The sequence below is a fragment of the Octopus sinensis genome, linkage group LG10 (genome assembly GCF_006345805.1).
Source record: "Octopus sinensis linkage group LG10, ASM634580v1, whole genome shotgun sequence".
NCBI classification, from domain to species: domain Eukaryota; kingdom Metazoa; phylum Mollusca; class Cephalopoda; order Octopoda; family Octopodidae; genus Octopus; species Octopus sinensis.
Window position 1 is genome coordinate 77,953,648 of NC_043006.1, and position 20,758 is coordinate 77,974,405.

The window sequence follows — 20,758 nt, forward strand, 5'->3', positions numbered from 1 at the left end:
CATGATGTCTGCAAGTGATAGGCGAAAAAAAAAAAGGTTCGTTTGAGATATAATTTTTAAAACTACATTTCTGATCTACTACATTGATTTTTATTTTACATCTCAGTATCCGCATGTTTCTAATCATCTATTTCTTTTTATTGCTGCTTTTTTATGATAATGTAGCTTTTGTTTGTTTAGTTTTTATTTTCTTTCTCTTTTGGAGGGGTGGGGGGGGGGGTTAAACTTCCGCTTTGTTTTTCTGCTTATCTTTTAGGTTTATTTTATCTAAAATGTGCGATTTCTCACAGTACTGATAGACAGAATGATACTTGTTGGCCCTTTATCAAATAACATTCAATATGCATTGGTGATGTTAGCTTCCTCTACCGATGGCGCACTGCAGAATAAACGATAAAAGTGAAAAAGAAGAAAAACACGGCAAATCAAGGAAGGACTCTTAGTGAGAAGATATAAACTGTCGAGTGAAACATTAAATGAGAAACATAAATTCTAGGTAGGTAACTCCCACATCCTCCTGTATCTTCTCTTCTTTCCCTGCAAAGTTCTTTCATATCGTTTATCAGTCAGAAAACCAATTAGTTTGTCTGATGGGAACTGACTTTAATACCGTCAGTCATATCCGTTATCACCAGCCCTCATCGGAAACAAGGGAGAAATTTAGAAATTAATTCGTCTTAGATGCTCACGTCCAAAATAAGCTCTTTGGAACTTTTAGTTATCAAAACACGTCCGTGATGATTATCTTTTGATTGTCTCTTGCTTGAAATTCCTTTTATTGACTGTTTTGAAACGTTCATGCAAAACTCAGTTATACTAGAGGGATATTTTGATTCTTTTGTTTACTTCACTATTATTTAGTTACCATCAACGACTCCATGCTGAGTTAGACATTTTCTGCGCACAATACTAGAGTTGCTGTCTATAAAGGTAAATGCGTTGCTATCAATGGTTTGTTTTCTAAATATCATGTTCCTTTTGTATAGATTTCTCTGCAGTCGTGCAGCACTATGGCTTTCTCATACCAGTCGTAAGAAGACAATTCACGATTCATTTGTCTATACACTATTACAAGCTGAAATGTTTCTCCCTATTTTCCTTTATGTTTTCAATTACAATTTTGTTTCCTTCAACCATAAATTCGATTTTTGTCGCAAATTTATCGTTTCACTTAAACAACATTCGGCTAAAAGAAAATAAAAGCATACAGAATAAATCACAAATGTTTGTAAAGGAATATATATATATATATATATATATATATATCTTTGGTTTTATAAATAAAGCAGGGTATGATAAATTTAGAAAGGAATTTAGCGCTATAGTGTGAAACATCATCTTGAATAGCATTCATGTGGGAATGTAACTCGTAAACACACGACATAAATGAAACTTCATGTCATGGACGAATGTATAAGAATTTTGATAATGATATTTCAATGGATGTTTTTATTAGATTTTTAATGGCTGACAAGTGAGACATTAATCCAAAAATATACTCCAGAAGAGGTGTAGAATTAGATAGAAAAATAAAAGCAATTTGTTGAGTGGTTTGCGGAATGGGGTAGTTCTTTCTGAAGTAAGTATAAAGCCAGAAATTTTGGAGATGCCGTTAGTCAATTTTATCTATATTGTACTAATACTTTACTTTATGGAGCGCGCAAAGATGAAAGGTGTAGTGGCATTAGCCGGTATTTCAGCTCGGAAAGTAAGAGTGGAAAGAACTACTACTTGACATGTTTTGCGATGTTCTAAATTACTGGTTCTCATCTGGGGAACATATAAGCTATTTGGGGGTTCACGCAAGCAAACTATTAGATCGGCGATCGAGAGTAGTATTTTAGGGGTCCATGGAAACATTTTGCTTTAGACGTATTTTAGACATATTCTATCAGTGAGCGATTTTTGCAACACAAGTGAATGTGCAAAAAGCAAAATAGACTTTTAAAAAGGGAATGCATATGAGGGTCCACCAAAAGGAATCAGAAATCGAAAGGCTTCATAATAAAAAAAATAGTTGAGAATGACTGCTTTAAAGACCATTCGTCCGTTTTGTGTGGGGAAAATAATAATACAAAGATTATCAATATATTTGCCTATCAATATATTTTCATCAGGTAAATATTGTAGTATTCATCTTGGACAAATAACGACGTGCTGGGACTAGAAAAATCTATAACGTCTATTTATGAATATTTATACAATGCCTCCGAATTTTTGTATCTTAAAGCGATTTGCAACCCAATTTTACATGCTTTTATTCGTAGCTGCATGAGTGATTCGAGAGTAACAATTACTAAACGAATTATTTCACCTCCTCGCGAAAGTTTATGCACACCTGTGTTGTTAAATATGTATATAGGCGCAAGGGTGACTGTGTGGTAAGTAGCTTGCATACCAACGACATGGTTCCGGATTCAGTCCCACTGCGACTTCTACTATAGCCTCGGGCCCACCAAAGCCTTGTGAGTGGATTTGGTTGACAGAAACTGAAAGAACCCGTCGTATTTATGTGTAATATATATATATATGTATGTGTGTGTGTGTATGTGCGTGTGTGTACATATTTGTATGTGTTTATGTGTCTGTGTTTGTCCTCCCAACATCTCTTGAAAACCGATGCTGGTGTGTTTACGTCCACGTAACTTAGCGGTTCGGCAAAAAGGGCCGATAGAATAAGTACTAGGCTTACAAAGAATAAGTGCTGCGGTCGATTTATTCGACTAAAGGCGGTGCCCAAGCATGGCCGCAGTCAAATGACTAAAACAAGTAAACGTGTATGTGTGTGTATGTCTGTGTGTGCGTGAGCGTGCGTCTGTGTGTGTATATATGAGTGTTTAATACTACAGCTATATATTTTATATTTTTTACTTCTTTCAGTCATTTGATTGTGGCCAGGACGAGGCTTGAAGAGTTTTAGAAAATAATCGACGCAAGGACTCGATTTTTAAAGCCTAATACTAGTTCTATCGGGCTTTTGCCGAACCGCTAAGCTCGACATAAACATACCAACACATGTTGTGAAGCAGCGGTGAAAGGCAAACACAGACACAGATATACACACACATATATGTACATCTATCTATCTATCTATCTATCTATCTATCTATCTATCTATCTATCTATCTATCTATCTATCTATCTCCCTATATATATATATATATATATTGGACGGACTTCTTTAAGTTTTCCATCTACCAGAAGACACCTGCACTAACGTTCAACACAGTGGGACTGAATCCGGAATCATATTTGTTGGAAAGCCACTTTCTTAAAAACAGTCGCGCCAACACTTTATTTAAACATATGTATATATATATATATGAGAGGTAATGGTGTCAAGAAAACCCAAATGTGTCAGTTAATGCTGAGTAAGTGTTATGCGCAGACTATAGTTAAGCTGCAGGTTCGTTATGATGCAAATGAAGAGTCCAACTAAGGTCATATATCAGTATGTGTATATTTAAAAAAATTAACAAACTGAGGTAAAAATCCAAGGCTGTGAAAGATTTCGGAACATTTATAAATAGGTCTTACAGCTGTTTCCGAGATATTTTATATATCCCTTCATCGGAGCTCTATTTCATATCTTATCTAGAATAACTATTGCTTAACCATATTCTCACACCGTCTCCGATGAAGGGATATATAGAATATCCCGGAAACAGCTGTAAGTCTTTCTATTTATAAATGTTCTGAAATCATTTACAGCCTTGGATTTTAATCTCATTCTGTTAATTTATATATATATATATATATATATATATATATATTGCGCGGCAGTTTGTTAAGAAGCTTGCTTCCCAACAAATACGATTCGGGATTCTGTTCCACTGTGTGGTACGTTGGTGCAAGAGTCTTCTGGTTGATGGAAAAATTAAAGAATTCCGTCGTATATATGTATGTATGTATATATATATATATATATATATTATATATATATATATATATATATATATAATATATATATATATATATAATATATATATATATAATATATATGTGTGTGTGTGTGTGTGTACATATGTATGTGTATGCGTATGTTTGCCATCCACCCCTGCTTGATAACAGGTATTGGTATGTTTATGCCTATATAGCTTAGCTTTCGGCAAGAGCCCGATAGAACTAGTATTAGGCTTTCAAAAGTATGTCCTCCGTTTTTTTTTACTAAAAAACTTCAAGCCCCATGTATATATGTATATACACATGTAAGTATTTTGAAATTCACATACGGTTGCAGCACAATGAGTAAAAGACTACGGTAGATGCGGAACCAGCTGCAATGATCAAGCCTTCCTTTGTTTCCCCAGAATTTTACTTTGGATGTAAACATCTTGAAAACCAAATACAGTGAGATCGAACTCGCGACTCACTTTTCACATTAATCGAACTGATAAGCAAATGACCACAGAGTTTCGGAAATTTTAAAAACATCTTCCTTCCCGATAAAACACCAATGACAGCCACTTGTATATATCGTACTTAAGTTGTAAATTGATTATCAATTATTCAATTTCATCCAATCGAAATATCATTGAATCTCAATAAAATTAAAAGTGTATTTTGAGAAAGATCAAGAAACACTCTATCAGAAGTAAAGATATGACATTTACTACTCAATCATTGTGCCCTGTATGAATGTATGTATGTATGTATGTATGTATGTATGTATGTATGTATGTATGTATGTATGTATGTATGTATGTATGTATGTACGTATGTATGTATGTATGTGTGTATGTATGGTTTTATGTATGTATGTATGTATTTATGTATGTATGTGTGTATGTATTTATGTATGTATGTGTGTATGTGTATGTATGTATGTATGTATGCATGTATGTACGTATGTATGTATGTGTGTATGTTTTCTTCTGTTTTTAATTATTTAGATTCTTCCTCTTTAGGAGGAGCCGGTTTCTAACAAAGATACGAAGCTCAATCGTTGGAATGTAGATAAAAATGTCAATGTAACATTGCAGACTTAAGAAAAGTCTTGCATATTTTTACTGTTCCGCTCACATATTGAATTTGTAAAGTGCTTTTATGTGATTTATTTTGATGAAAACCCCCGGGTATTCATTCTAAATATGACGAGTGTTTATATCTCCTTTATTCAGGAACAACGTGATGTATTCGTGAACAGTAAACGGTGTTATCAAGAATAGAGATTAAATTTGTAGTCATGAAGAGGTCAGCTGACATGCAGGTCAAGACATTATCTGAATACTGGAAAAGTGTTACATGCATCCTGATGATTCGTTCATAGCATCAAAATGCCAACAGCGCGACTGCTGCTCAAGTCTCTATGGACAGTGTAAAAGATGAATGTCATGATATGGACAGCTGCAACGAAGACTAAGCAATTACAACCAGCCAGCGTTCTGACTGCGTGCGCATGCCCGTATTCATCCAAAAACTGCAGTACAGGATGATGAAAGAGTCGAGCAAAGCAATCTTTAGCGAATGGAATGGGTGTTAGATTCACAGACATGGAGCTGGCTCTGAATGAGAACCTTAACTACGACACATACGAAAGCTGCAAGGAATAAATTGTGAAAGGCAAAGCCAGGGCGAACCGCTTGACGAAGCCAAAGAAGACCCTGAATAAGCCAAGACATTCTGCTGAGCCAGGGACAATCTAGTTCTGAACTGAAAAGAATTTCTGCTATTGCCAGTTGCACAGCAACCAGAGCATGTGCATAAGGTTTCTGTAAGTATATTTCTTACTGCCCGCTCTGCTTTTTTTTTTTTATATAAAATTGTAAAATAGTTTTTATTTAACAACTTGTATCTGCTGTTTGTGTACATGAGTGTGCGGTAATTTTATGTTCTTTGGCGTGAGAGCTGAATGTATTCGAGATGCTGTGATATTGTTGGAAACAAGAGAGAGAGATAATCGATTTTGAAGATAATACTTGCGAGGCCGGATCTCTATGTGATTTAAACAGGATCGTATCAGTGGTGCAGTATCGGGAGAATTTGAGTATCATATCATCTACATCTGCATCGCTGTGGAGGCATGTGAATGCTGTTTATGTATTGACTGAACAGAGTTGGTAAAAGTAAGGTTCCCTGATGCAGAAGTGGTAGATTCTGGAAGCGCTGTCCTGTAGTCTGCTAACTATTGTTTCTTTCTAGGTAGCTACGAATATAATTTGATTGAGTGACAAGCCAGAAATTAGCTCGAAATCTTCTGTTGGCGTTGGTGGAAGTTAGAATGTTTCTTATAGAAGGCTTTTTTGTTGATCTAATCATGTATGCTATGTGTTAGATTGATCGGTATGTTGACAGAAGACAGTAAAATCTTACTCCGAGTTTTGGTTGAGAAATAGGAATTTTTGAGTGATTGGATAAGTGGATGATAGATCTGATGGTGTTACCTCTCTTGGTACAACGCACAAATCAAAATAACTCATTAAGAAGGAATATTGTTGAAGCATAGTACTAATACTTACAGAATAAATACTATGCTATTGCTTAAAAATAAGTTAATAAATACGATCGCGATGCCAGTAAAAGCTAACCATATTATGTCCCTACCCTATAGCATGTACCACTGCGTTTAGATTTTCACATTGAAATTATGCCAACATTATGAAATAGGAATAGTAAATACGTAGAAAGAATGTAATAGAAATATTTTAGAAAATTATAGGAACATATTCTGAAATACCACAATGAATATAGAAATATAAAGGTAATTCTGTCTCTTGGATTTTTTGTCAAAGTTGAGTATTAATGTAAATTAATGTAAATGTAGTCACTTCCGTGCATACTTTCTTATCAGATACAGCACCCAGCGTAACTAGTCACTTTATACGTAGAGTAGCATAAACAGCTAAACCCTACGAGCAAATAACACCGTTCAGTGGCTAACACTTTCCAACCTATGAGCAATAACTTTTAGTCAAATGATATCTGCTTGAAACTGGCCAGTCTGCTCCTAACCTTCCCCCAGGTACTTTCCTCCTGGCTCTCTACTTCGAACCAGTCCCCAACGATAAAAATAACATTCGTGAAGAATATTCACTGATTGGATAATGTAAAAAAAAAAAACACACGAGAAAGATGTCCACGAATCTGTTCTGCATGGAAACGTTCAGATATTTTCCTTAATCTTATAAATATATGCTGTACTAAAAGCATTTGCAGACTAGAGTGTAAATCTAGTATACTCTTATTGTAGTGAAACTATTTGAGCCTTTACTACTATATCTAAGAGCGTTTGTGGTAATATTTGATTTTTGTTTTTATCGCGTTTATGAAGTAGTATTGTGTACGCTCTATTTTCTGTAGTATTTATGCATCATTTTAAGTGTACGCTTTTCTATCTCTTTCTAGACCCGGGTGATATGATTTTCCTTTGGATTATTTTGTCATCTTTTGATTGGCTATGAATATTCCTAAGGCGATGTTTTGCTCCATTAATGTGAATAAAATTATGGTGAGCTGGAGATTAAGGGAGACTTTATAATTAGATAACCTTCGTTAGATAAAGTAGCAATCAATTTTAAAACTTCAATGCACTACTTGTAAAGGGTTTTATTAACATTTTCGTGAGCTATCGCTGCTTTGTTTCTTAGTATTTAATAGATGTTGATGGATATTTTTTGTGCCTTTTAACAAGTAATGTGAGCCATTATTCAGCGCAGTAATTTACTTCTAATCATTGGATATAATTGAATTACTCCTATCATTTTTATTTTACTGACTGTTATACCAGATCCACATATCACGTATCTGTGCTTAGATCTAAGTTACAATTGACATCACAATATCCACTTGAAAGAAACGTCACCCTCAGACGGCGCTCAAATAGATTTTAATAGACTTCAAAACAGATTAAAAGTACAAAAGTTATATATCATTATTTCTATCTGCTTTCATGCGGAATATTGTTTTCGGTGAGAATTATTGTTTTGACAGAATATAGACAAGAATCTGATTTACAAATATTTGATATATCCGTAATATATCATTAGGTCATATCATTTCATCGTCAAGTCGTATACATCTAACAAATACTAGGCAGTTATTCCAAATTATTTTACTTTCACACGGAAATGTTGTATTTTATCATTATTAAAACAATAAAAATGCTGTTATAACATTCACCTCTCGCTTTAATTATATTACTTTTTGTACTATCTTCTGTGTGATAGCCAGTATAAATGGTCAAAAATCAATATCGCTGAATTACTAAACAAAGGTTTTGCATGGAAGGGGCTTTACTTTGCTTTGAATTTCGTTAAACAACAGTTCCATGTCAATAAACTATAAAAGGGAGGTGGAAGAAACTTTATATATTCAGTAGATTAGAATCACTGATGAACATTGCAAGTCACAATACTTGATTCAAATGTGAAACAAAAATGTGTTGCAGAGCTCAACTGACCAAACTTTAACATCAACACAGCTACGTGATGTAGGTATAGCTCTGCAAATAGCTAAAACTAAGTACCATGAATGTAAACAGTTTATCGCTTTAAACATTGAGAGCAATGAATAATTGTTGATCTTGCAAAGCGGAGTTAAAATATATCTGTAGACAAACAATGAACAACATAAAAACTCTTGCCTGTCTATCGTCACTTCAATCTCATACGGAACAAAATCTTCAGTTGTGGTTTAACGATCCGATAATTTACGACACTAAACAATAAGCTAACTGGGGAGGTTGCTTGAGGTTCAATGAGTTATTCACGAGACAGCGTCGTGTGTTAAATCTATAACGTCCCCTTTTATAAAACTACCAAATTATAACATTTTTAATGTAATTCAGTCTTTCGATTACATTCAAGCGTGTTACATCATCTTTTTTCATTGAAATTTATTGAACCTACTCTATTAACACACGAAAGATAAAACGTTTTGGAGTGGTTTAGGTTTTCCTTACTGTAAGCATGACTTTTTTGTCTGGATTTTCTACTCTACGTTTAATCGGTATAATTTTTTTCGATAATTGCATTTAAGAGGGTTATCTCATACATTTAAGAACATTTTAGTATAATTTAATGTTTAAATGTTCTACGTGACCGTTGATTTTGTACTGAATACAATGTTAGATATAAATTTCTTTTGTCTTTAAGACAGTGATATATTAGTTGTCGATGAACTTTGAACTAGTAGTAGTAGTAGTAGTAGTAGTAGTAGTAGTGGTCGTCGTCGTCGTCTCGTGGTAGTAGTAGTAACAGTAGAAGCGGTATATATGTATATATATGTGTGTATGTATATAATATATATGTATATATGTATATATGTATGTATATATAAATTGATCAAAATAAAAACATGATTCCAAGGATTCAGCGGTACATATGTTTCGGGCCTTTATTAGACAGATTTATAACAATGCATAATGTATGTCTGTGGCCTTCTTCAGCCGCGCACAACAGCTTCCACAAGGACATGTGTTACATCAAAAATTCTTGGTTGGGGATGCAAATCCTCTCATTCGCGTACGACATAATGCGGCAACAGCATAGAATTGAAGCGTCCATCTCTTTCATCTCTCAATGTAGAATGAGGAAATTTGGATGTTGAAGTAATGTAAATAAATAAATACATATATAGACGTGAAGATGGAGGGGCGAGAATTCAGGACGAGGGATAAAAAATGTATAAAAAGTGTAAGTATAGAAAAATATAAAAATGTAGAGTATAAAGATATAAAGGGATATAAGGAGATGTAAAGGGGATATAAAGAATATAAAGAAATATAAATGAATGTAAAGGCATAAGGTTATAAAGTAAAAATAGAAGTAGAAATAAAAGTAAAAAGTAAAGAAATAAAATATGTCCGTGTATATATGCGGATATTCTGTTGTATGTATGTATATATACGCGCGTGCGTGTGGGTGTATGTGTGTTTATGTACATGTTTACACGTGAGTGCGTGTGTATGCTTATAGGCTTGGAGCCGTGTATGCGCGCGTGTATGTGCGCGTGTATATGGGTGTATGTATCCATGATGGTATGTATGTACAAGATGACCAATTAATTCAAAGAACTAGACTAAACGCTCAACAGCTCTGATTTACAACACACTAGGTCCCCAGACGACCCTGTTGATTTATTGACACCCAAAACTTCTACAACTAAATGCTATCAATCTCCTGACCACCATGTTTGGTCCGTAACCTCTATACATCCCTTATCTTTATATTTTTTTACATTTTTATCATGTTTATTCCTATTTTTATTTCTTTACTTTTTACTTTTATTTCTACTTCTATTTTTACTTTATAACCTTATGCCTTTACATTCATTTATATTTCTTTATATTTCTTTATATTCTTTATATCCCCTTTACATCTCCTTATATCCCTTTATATCTTTATACTCTACATTTTTATATTTTTCTATACTTACACTTTTTATACATTTTTTATCCCTCGTCCTGAATTCTCGCCCCTCCATCTTCACGTCTATATATGTATTTATTTATTTACATTACTTCAACATCCAAATTTCCTCATTCTACATTGAGAGAAGAAAGAGATGGACGCTTCAATTCTATGCTGTTGCCGCATTATGTCGTACGCGAATGAGAGGATTTGCATCCCCAACCAAGAATTTTTGATGTAACACACGTCCTTGTGGAAGCTGTTGTGCGCGGCTGAAGAAGGCCACAGACATACATTATGCATTGTTATAAATCTGTCTAATAAAGGCCCCAAACATATGTACCGCTGAATCCTTGGCATCATGTTTTTATTTTGATCAATTTACTCCACCACCTACACCACCAAACGGTATACACAGGTGCTTATAATTATCAAGTACTCACCCCGAATTTCTATACTCAACTCTGTATGTATATATATATATATATATATAGAGAGAGAGAGAGAGAGAGAGAGAGAGAGAGAGAGGGAGAGAGAAGAAAGCGAGAAGAGACAGCGTCAATGTCTGCACCCGACTATACAATGCTTTGCGATGATACGAGGGGCGTTCAATAAGTAATGCCCCTGACCCACTTCCTATAACAGTAGACCAATGAAACCTGGCACAGTTATTAGTCTTTGTCTACATAGAAAACACCCAGAGTTACGCATTTCTCCCATTGTTTGATGCAGCTCTGGAGACCGTTTTTGTAGAAGACCCCAGCTTGGTCCTCCAACCACGACGTGACTTCAGAAATCAAGGCTGCATCATCTGGGAAATGCTTTCCTTTCAAAAACAACTTAATGGCTGGGAAGAGGTGAAAATCAGAGGGTGCAAGGTCAGGGGTGTAGGGGGGATGGGGTGGAGTTCATAACCGCACGCCTGTGCTTCTGATCTGGCGATAAGCGAGATGTGGACCGGAGCGTTTTCCAGCAGGAGGAGGATGCCTTTGCTGATCTTGCCCCGCCTCTTGATTTTGATAGCTTCTCTTAATTCCCTCAAAGGTGAAGCATAATAGACTCCTGTAATTGACAAGAAATCTGTCATCACTACTCCGTCCTGGTCCCAGAAGACTGTGAGCATGACCTTGCCAGCAGAGGGCTGAACCCTTGCCTTCTTTGGAGGAGGTGAGTCACGGTGCTTCCACTGCATTGACTGAGCTTTGGCCTCTGGATCATAGTGATGGACCCAGGTTTCATCCTGTGTAATCAGTCTTTTGAAAAGTTTTGACTCATCTTCTTGGCACATCTCCAAATTCATCCTCATGCACTAGACGCGTTCTTGCTACTGGAAAGGTGTGAGCAGCCTGGGAATCCATCTTGCAGACACCTTTTGCATATCCAAATGGTCATGAATGATAGTTTCCACAGACCCGGTACTAATCTTGACCTCATGGGCTATTTGGCGAATAGTTATGCGTCGATCTTCCGAAATGGCAGCCTCAACTTGACGGACAAATGCCTCATCAATGGCAGAAGGGGGTGACCAGATCTGGGAGCTGTTTCCACAGAGTTCCGACCATGTTTATATTCACGATGCCAGCGTTTTACAAGGTCATATGATGGGGCATCATCACCATAAGTTACTTTCATTTCATCAAAAGTCTTCCGTGGTGTGCGTCCTTTCAAATACAAAAACCGGATCACTGCTCGACACTCAACAGGCTCCATTTCATACTTGACTCAGTTCAAACACCTGTAAATCAGAAACCGCAATTAGTCCAGAGTTGTAATTTGCCACGTAATCTATAAAGATATAAATAATTGCACATGCAAAATTTCAGCTGGATCAAATAATTGCAAGTGGGTCAGGAGCATTACTTATTGAACGTCCCTCGTACATGTTACCAAACTTTAATCATTTTTAGATGACAGCTGACTATATAGAAATATGCTGCATATTTCTGGTTTTTCTCCCTTAGAGGAACTTCCTCATGTTCTAGATGTAACGATATTTGTTTAATTACTACAGCCTAATGACGACTAAAATATGTACAAAGATGTAGGAAATAGGGTGTGTGCATATTCGACGAGACACGGTTTCAACCGAAGTGGAATCTGATATTATTTTAGGCTCTGAGAGAAATTTCTGCATCAAGCCTGTGTGCTTTTCTATACAATAATCCCTCGCCATATCGCAGTTCACCTATCGCGGTTCACCTATCGCGATTCACCAATCGCGGTTTATTATTTAAGCTTACGTTGATTCCTCCGTGGTGTTGTGTTGCCTTTATAACAAAATAAATATATACAAATTAAAATAAAATAATAATAAAATATATACAGTACTGTTGCTATTTCACAGATTTTCACATATCGCGGGGTTTTTGGAACATAACATCCACGATAGTCCAGGGATTACTGTATATGAGTGGGATTCTAGTACTGGAGTGGATTAAATCGGTTATGTCCTCCTGTGGCGAGCAATATTGGTTTCAGATTTTGACACAAGTTCAGCACAACTGTAGTGCTTCCCGAAAGGATTGCAAGCAAAGTCAAAGCTAGTGACGTTTGAACACAGAACGTAAACATAGACAAAATGCCGCAAAGCAATTTTCCTGGCGTGTTAACGATTCTGCCAGCTCGTCCCTTAAGTTATGAAACAATATTCGTTTATACCCAAGGCACAAGGCCTGAAACTTTTGGGGAGGGGTTCAGTCGATTAGATTGACCCCAGTACGCAACTGGTACTTTATTTATTGACCCCGAAAGGATAAAAGGCAAAGTCGACCTCGGTGGAATTTGAGCTCAGAACATAAAGACAGACGAAATACCTATTTCTTTACAACCCACAAGGGGCTAAACACAGAGGGAACAAACAAGGACAGACAAACGGACTATGTCGAATATATCGACCTCAGTGCGTAACAGGTAGTTACTTAATCGATCCCGAAAGGATGAAAGGCAAAGTCGCCCTCGGCGGAATTTGAATTCAGAGCGTAGCGGCACACGAAATACCACTAAGCATTTCGCCCAACGTGCTAACGTTTCTGCCAGCTCGCCGCCTTGGTCTCATGTTCTTATTGATCTTGTCAGAGGCTAATCTTCTATTTCGGTGAGAAACGAAACTCATTCATCAAATGTGTCTGCGTGATAAGAAACTTGCTTCCCAAACACATGCGTCTGGGTTCAGTCTCACTGCTTAGCATCTTGGGAAAGTGTCTTCTACAGTAGCCTTGACCGATCAAAGACTTGTGAGTGGATTTGGTGGAGAGAGACTGGGAGAAGCCCGTCGCATATATGTGTGTCTGTCTCTGTTTGTTTGTGTATGTGTCTCTTGTGTGTCTGTGTGTTCGTGTATATGTATGTACATGTGTGTCTTTGTGTCTGTGTTTGTTCCCCACCGCTTGACAATAGGTTTTGGTATGTTTATGTCCCTGTAACTTATCGGTGAGGCTAAAGAGACCGATAGAAAAAGTACAGGCTTTAAAAAATAATAAATAGTTGGGTCGATTCATTCGACTAAACTTTCTGCAAGGCGGTGCTCCAGCATGGGCTGAGTCACACGACGGAAAAATAATGTGGTGAACAATATGGATTGTACTACCATGTATTGGAGCTATACATAAAATATGAAAAGATAAACATAAATTAGCGATTGCATAATTTAAGCTTTACAAACCGATAAAATATCTTTTCATTATATATATATATATTTAAAAAAAGATATTTGTAATTAAAATTTATAAACGTGATTGGGGCAATTTCCTTTCTGTCATTCACCGGAAGGCCATAAACTTGACTTAGCGTTCAATATTAAGTATCGAATATATATTGTGTTCTGGTTTTAGTTATAGCTGTGATTTGCACGAGAAAATATTTTCTGAATTTATAAATGAAAAGCGAAGCAAGCTGAAACGTGTTACAACAAACAAAAATCAATAAAATGATACATTTAAAAAAAAAAGTGCGATACCAAACATTGTGCCTCATCTTATCTTACAAATCCAACAGGCGGATTTGTGTAAAATTAAAATTATCGCTGCAACCAAAAGACAATTCATTATTTCAGCTCGATATTCAAAGTTTTCGCTACAGCACTAGCACGACAATGGAATGAGTTAATTAGCGATGCAATAAAAGTATAATGCGAGAGGAGATTGTAGCGGAGCCGAAAACACAGACATTAAAATCAGATAATGAATAAATACAATAAAATAAAGTATAAATAAAAGAAGCTACAACCAAAAACTGAAATGAGAAACTATATTATGCACGAACCTTCACAATTTTTAGTATTCTTCAATTCTGATGAATATTACGCTGAGTCCTACAGCATTATCGTTAAAATCAGAAGCACATAAATTTGCACAAATATCGCATAAAATGACAAAAATTTATGGAGAATCTTTGTCAAAATTTCTATTAAAAGTAATACATCAGGTTTTCAAAGTTTCTGAGATATTGAAAATGAAGAAGAACATCAACAGCTGCCATTCTGTCAAGACAATAGTAAACAAGAGAGTATGTGCATTCTTCTGTTAGGCAAGGAAACGGTTTCACAAAAGACTACACTCCCAGTAGTATAAAAGCCTAAAGGTTGTCTAAATTTATCGAATTTACTTACTTTCAGAGCACTTATAAATTTATCGTCTTTCTGCATATATAATACATTCTCGTAAATTATAGCTGTGATATTCGTATGCTTTCTATTCCTGAAATACGAATTCATTTTTGGTGATGATGTTATTTTAAATATGTTAAAATTTGTCCTTCATTATCGGATTGTTAGAAATATTTTGCCATTACTATGAAAATTGATATTTCTTGTTGATTCTGAATAGATAAGAAATTAAGATATTTGCTCGGTACATTTTCAAAGGAATTCATTATCATTTCTGACCTAAATTTCTGGGTGCTAATTATAGTTATTCTTACATTTTTTTTAAAGAAATCATTTACATTAAACTCAACTAATTGAACGGGAACTGGCCTTGTTTTTAATCTGCCTTCAAGTAATCAAATGATGATAATCAAACTGATATCAATTCCGATTATCTAAAGGGAATTACTTGACAAATGAACTTAAGATTCACTGAATCTGGATGTATAAAATATGGAATGATATTTTTTTTAGTTCATAGTTACTGAAGAATAGCTATTAATGTGATACAGAAACGTTTATAGTTCTAACTGATACATAATTATGAAAGAATAAGGCGTCTATTCAAATATGCAAATATTTTGTACTGTTTTGACTGTATGCGCATATTTGTTGATATTTGATGCTTCATAATAAACCAACAAAACCAATATAAATAAGAACAATGAAGCAAGCTATATAAGACTTAGTGATATTGATGGAGTCGTGTGTGTCATTTCCATAATTGCTGACATGCATCCATTCAGCTGGCTTTAGGTAAGGCCTGCTCTTTTGTAATTGGCATCGGTAAAATATGTTGCGAAATACGTGCCACAAACCTTTATATCAAAAAGTAATGTTAAAAATACTGAAGGAATATGTTTACCCTCAACGAAGCTTAATTAGAAGAGTCTGTTTGTAATATTAGCTAGGCATTCGGGTACAATTTGAACACTTACATAGAATAGAATTCTACTTAGTTTGTACTAAGACTCAGTAGACAGTAACAACGATTCATACTGTAAGCACTAAGATTTTCACTTCCCTATAAGGTGATTCAAGTGATCAAATCGGTTTGCATATTACAATACTAGACCAGTCAGAACCGTAAGTCTGAATGGAGTAACAAGATTGTAACATTAGAAATTCATCTTTCCCTTTCACCACTAACTTTAGACTTATACGCTTGTACACCTGTGTGTGTATCTGTGTGCATGCGTGTGTGTATGCGTGTGAGTTTATGTAGATAGATTCTGTTAGGTCTATTCACCATTATCTGTTTTTTTAACACTTACCCATCCACTCCCCTTTTTCACATTCTTTGTACGCTTCTAAAATATATTTAATCTATTATAGCAAACATCCATTTTCTACAACTTAAACCCTTATAAACAAAGCAATTAAAACCATAAATATAGTAAATAAATTAACAAAAGTAATTAAGAAAACATGTAGAATGATGTACACAATGTTGCAATGTTGCATGTACACAATGTTGCAAGCAAACAATATATTTGTCAACTTCAAATGACTAGTGATGGCCGAATTGTGCCCAATGCTATACAACTATAGCCATTCTATACATATTATAAAACATGTCATATAGCTGGAAGGTATACGTAAAGGGAAATTGCAATGAAAATAATATACAAATATTGATAATAAATTAAATAAAAAGACAACGCCTTTATGATCTAGCTGTTAACAGACTTATCAGGTAGTTGCGAATGAATTATGCCAGTGATCAGCTAGAAATGCTGCGAGGATATGTGGAGGAGCTCGATTTGGCATCTTGGAAAGTGTCTTCTACTATAGCTCCGGTCCGAGTGAAATATGATAGGACGGAAATTGTGTTGAAGATCATCGCGTGTGTGTGTGTGTGTGTGTGCGTGTGCGTGTGTGTGCATGCGTGTGTATGTGTATGCATGTTTCTGTGCGTGTGTACGTCATTGTACTTGTATTCGTTCAACGCCTGATCAAACGGTGTTGGTTTCTTCACGTCGCTGTAACTTTCCGGTTCGGTAAAAGCTATCTATAGACTAAGTAACAGACGTTAAAGTAGTGCCTCAGTCTGGTCCTAGTCCGAAGAGTGAAGCAATCAAAAGAAAATAAAAGACAGCTAACGGAATAAATTGAAATTTAAAATAAATCATTAAATTGTTGGTATGAAGCTTCTACGATGTAAACACTTACAAGAATAATTTTCTATTCCTGTTCAGTTTGGTGGAACGGCATCAGTACAATTCTAATTAAAATTCAGCATTCATTCGTATTGATCCCCATTAGTTATTTAGTAATCTATTATATAAAATCCGTTCTGTCTCTCTGTATGTGTGTCTTCTAGGATCTCGGGCATCCTCCATCCACTTGCACTCAAATTTGATATGTAGTTACCGACGCTATCAGGGCGATCGATAAAGCCGTGGGAACGTGCATTTGTACGCGCAAGTACATCAGCTGTTGCGGTCGATACTCCGCGTACGCGACAAAAAGAGCCGACTGGATTGAAATAATGCCACAAAATACAGTATATATTAGAGAGCAAAACGGTAAAATGCAAAAGAGATATTTTCTTCAAACTTGGCATGAAGGAAGGGAAGACTATTCGGTTTCTCAAGAAGTTTTCTTTTTTTTTGGCATTAACTTCGTTTAACAAAACCAAAAATTTTATTGAAATAAAGGCATGCTTAATTATTTTTTAATGAAAAGAAAACACTGATTGCTTTTTATTCAGCACGTATGATTCAGTACCGTCCATTGGACGTGGTGGAGGCGTTTTACTCGTACAACTATATGCAACTAAGATAGTGTGACACCCAAGGGGATGCTAGCTAAACATTGCTAATTACAAAGCGTTCCAACTACTGACATGTTATCCACCTGTGGCTACATTAACTGAGATCGGAGTTAATTGCAGCCGTCATCAATGGGTGGATGTGCATGTAACAGGATACGAAACATTGCGATTCTGCAGTATTTATCTGATGCCTAATCAATAGAGCTTGTTGTGAATCATAATATCAATATTATTTTGGTGTGCTGTGGCAAGAGTGACTGACAAAAGAAGTTGCTATTGATTTTTCAGTTGAAGCTATTTTACTTATAATTACGTCAAATATGCCCTTCCTATCTTCTAAATATAGTTATTGTGTATCCGTTCAAAATAAGTAAATATGACGAATAAAGTGATTCAAACATTCTGTTATAACATTTTCGAAACGAGCTAAATTATTTTATCTAAATTAACACATAGTAGACATCTATTTCTTTACTACCCACAAGGGGCTAAACAGAGAGAGGACAAACAAGGACAGACAAACGGATTAAGTCGATTATATCGACCCCAGTGCGTAACTGGTACTTAATTTATCGACCCCGAAAGGATGAAAGGCAAAGTCGACCTCGGCGGAATTTGAACTCAGAACGTAACGGCAGACGAAATACGCCTACGCATTTCGCCCGGCGTGCTAACGATTCTGCCAGCTCGCCGCCGTATAGTAGACATCATCTACTCATACAGATAGCCTCCTGATATAGAAATCAACTAAATGTCTATAAATCACACTATGAACACTTAAGAAAAAAAAGGTCTAAATATACAATAAGATGTGATGGTTGTGTATTGAATACATCTGAAAATAGATATTCTCATTCAGGACCCACTGGTGGCTACAACAACAGCAATAATATAACAAACGAAAAATATTATGCTACTAAACTATTACTAACGCAACGAATAGAAAGTTGTCAGCTATTTCCCAGAAACGATGACGAACTATTCTATTTCAACAACTTCATAACACTTTCATTACACTTGCGAATGAAATTGTCTTTACTAATGCATTCTATGTACATTAACAGTAATCTATTAAAAACCCAAAAATCGATACAAACGATTGGCTTTACAAGTTCTGACAATACAATATACATTCTTGCGCATTGTTAAAATTACATTTTGAAAATTTCGTCTCAGTACCCAGAATAGACGTCTATCCTGATACAGTGTTTACTCTGAATAAATTACAATCTACTGTGTAGAAATGCTTTCATATCTATCACAATATAATCTTGTAACACAGAAACACCTAAGACTGCTTTACAACATCACTATGCTAATGCCGTATTCTGTCTCCTCTGCTACTACAATAACAGTATCAGCTTCTCTGAAGCCGTATCATCATGCGCGCTCCATTCAGGCTCACTCAACCATACTAGTCTTTTTTTTGTGCATTTACATCTCCCTTCTCAGATTTCTGTACTTTTCTGAAATTCCTGCCCTTATTTATTTCCCCTACAGACTTCAAAATCCCTTGTTTAAACCGCACGATAAGGAAAACAGAAGTTGAATGGTGTTAATCGTTTTCTGTGGCGCCTAAGTGAGAAATTATTCACAAAGCATAAATGATTTTCAAAATACGGAAAAAATTATCATAAGGCTGTGTTGTATCTCAAGCAACATGGTTAGAGTGTGAATATAAGCTCCGTTTCAGTTAAATGTCAATAAAATTCATATCAGAATAGTGTAATAGGCAATAGGCAATACAAGTCTAGTTGTTACATGTTTTAACGCTTATCCGTATTGGCAGATTAGATTAGACAGACAGAGAGACAGATATATAGATAGATAGATAGATAGATAGATAGATAGATAGATAGATAGATAGATAGATAGATAGATAGATAGATATATAGATAGATAGACAGACAGACAAAGTGATCTTGTTGTTGATCCGTAGGTGCTTTCAGATTCGAGACCCTTCAATTAACGGGCTATAACTGCGAAGTTTCTATATTCCAAGTGTAAATATTATACAACCATAACGATATATTACAATCAGTGATATTGCTAATATTACTAACGGAATTGTCTTCAACTTTATTTACTGGTAGGCTAATAACATACTACCTCAAATTTACTGTGATCGACTTAATTATGATCTCCCTCTACACAGTTAGGCTTTGGTCTCGAAGGATAAATTAGTATCAGTATTACTATTATGAAGGTAACAAAGCAGCAACGTTACGGAGACAGATTAAGTACTTTATTGCAATATTTAGTTATATTCATTTCGGTTCTTTTTATTAAATCCTGCAGAGCTTTTCGAGATGAATGAGCTATGTGTAGGGACTGAGGTTAATCGATTTTTTTTATCTCATGCCATTGCCAAAAAATCAATATCGGTAATTGTGATATTATTTTGCAATAAGAATATGGCGAGCCAGACGAAAACGCACGCCCGACAAAAATACTTAACGGCATTTGTTTTGAGTTCAGATTCCGCCGAGGTTGACTTAAAATTTCATCATTGGGTGGTGATAGAATAAGTACCAGCTGACCAGTGGGCTCGAAGTAATCGCGTGGACCAGAGATAAAAACAAACTATGAGTGCAAAACATGGAAAATTCCCAATACAAGTCAACTGACTCAGCACCTTAAAAAGTAAAAAGAAAAAGAAAATAATATATCTAATGGTTTGAACCTTTATCTTTCATCGTTTGTGTGTATCAGTCATTTAACTGCAGCTATACTAGGAAACGACCTTGAAGATTTTACTCGAACAAATACTCTAAGATTTTTTTAAGTATGGTACATATTGTATTAGACACTTTGCCATACTAGTATGTTACGCGGAGGTAATCAGACCAAATTTGCTTTCAAGTGGGTTGAAGAAGAACAAAGACAACCACCAAACACACACACGCACACACACACACACACACACACACACACACTCATACGCACACACGCGCGCATATATACATTTACATATATACAACGCGGCTTACG

At 35.5% G+C, this 20,758-nt stretch overlaps 1 long non-coding RNA gene across 1 annotated transcript in view; it reads left to right on the forward strand.

The window, feature by feature from the left end:
• The first annotated feature begins 340 nt into the window (after window positions 1-340).
• Window positions 341-20,758, forward strand: part of LOC118765175 — a 31,904-nt gene continuing 11,486 nt past the window's right edge. Inside the window, exons 1-2 of the long non-coding RNA XR_005001042.1 lie at window positions 341-496; window positions 5,121-5,713. This is a non-coding gene — a long non-coding RNA (uncharacterized LOC118765175). The remainder of the gene's footprint in view (window positions 497-5,120; window positions 5,714-20,758) is intronic.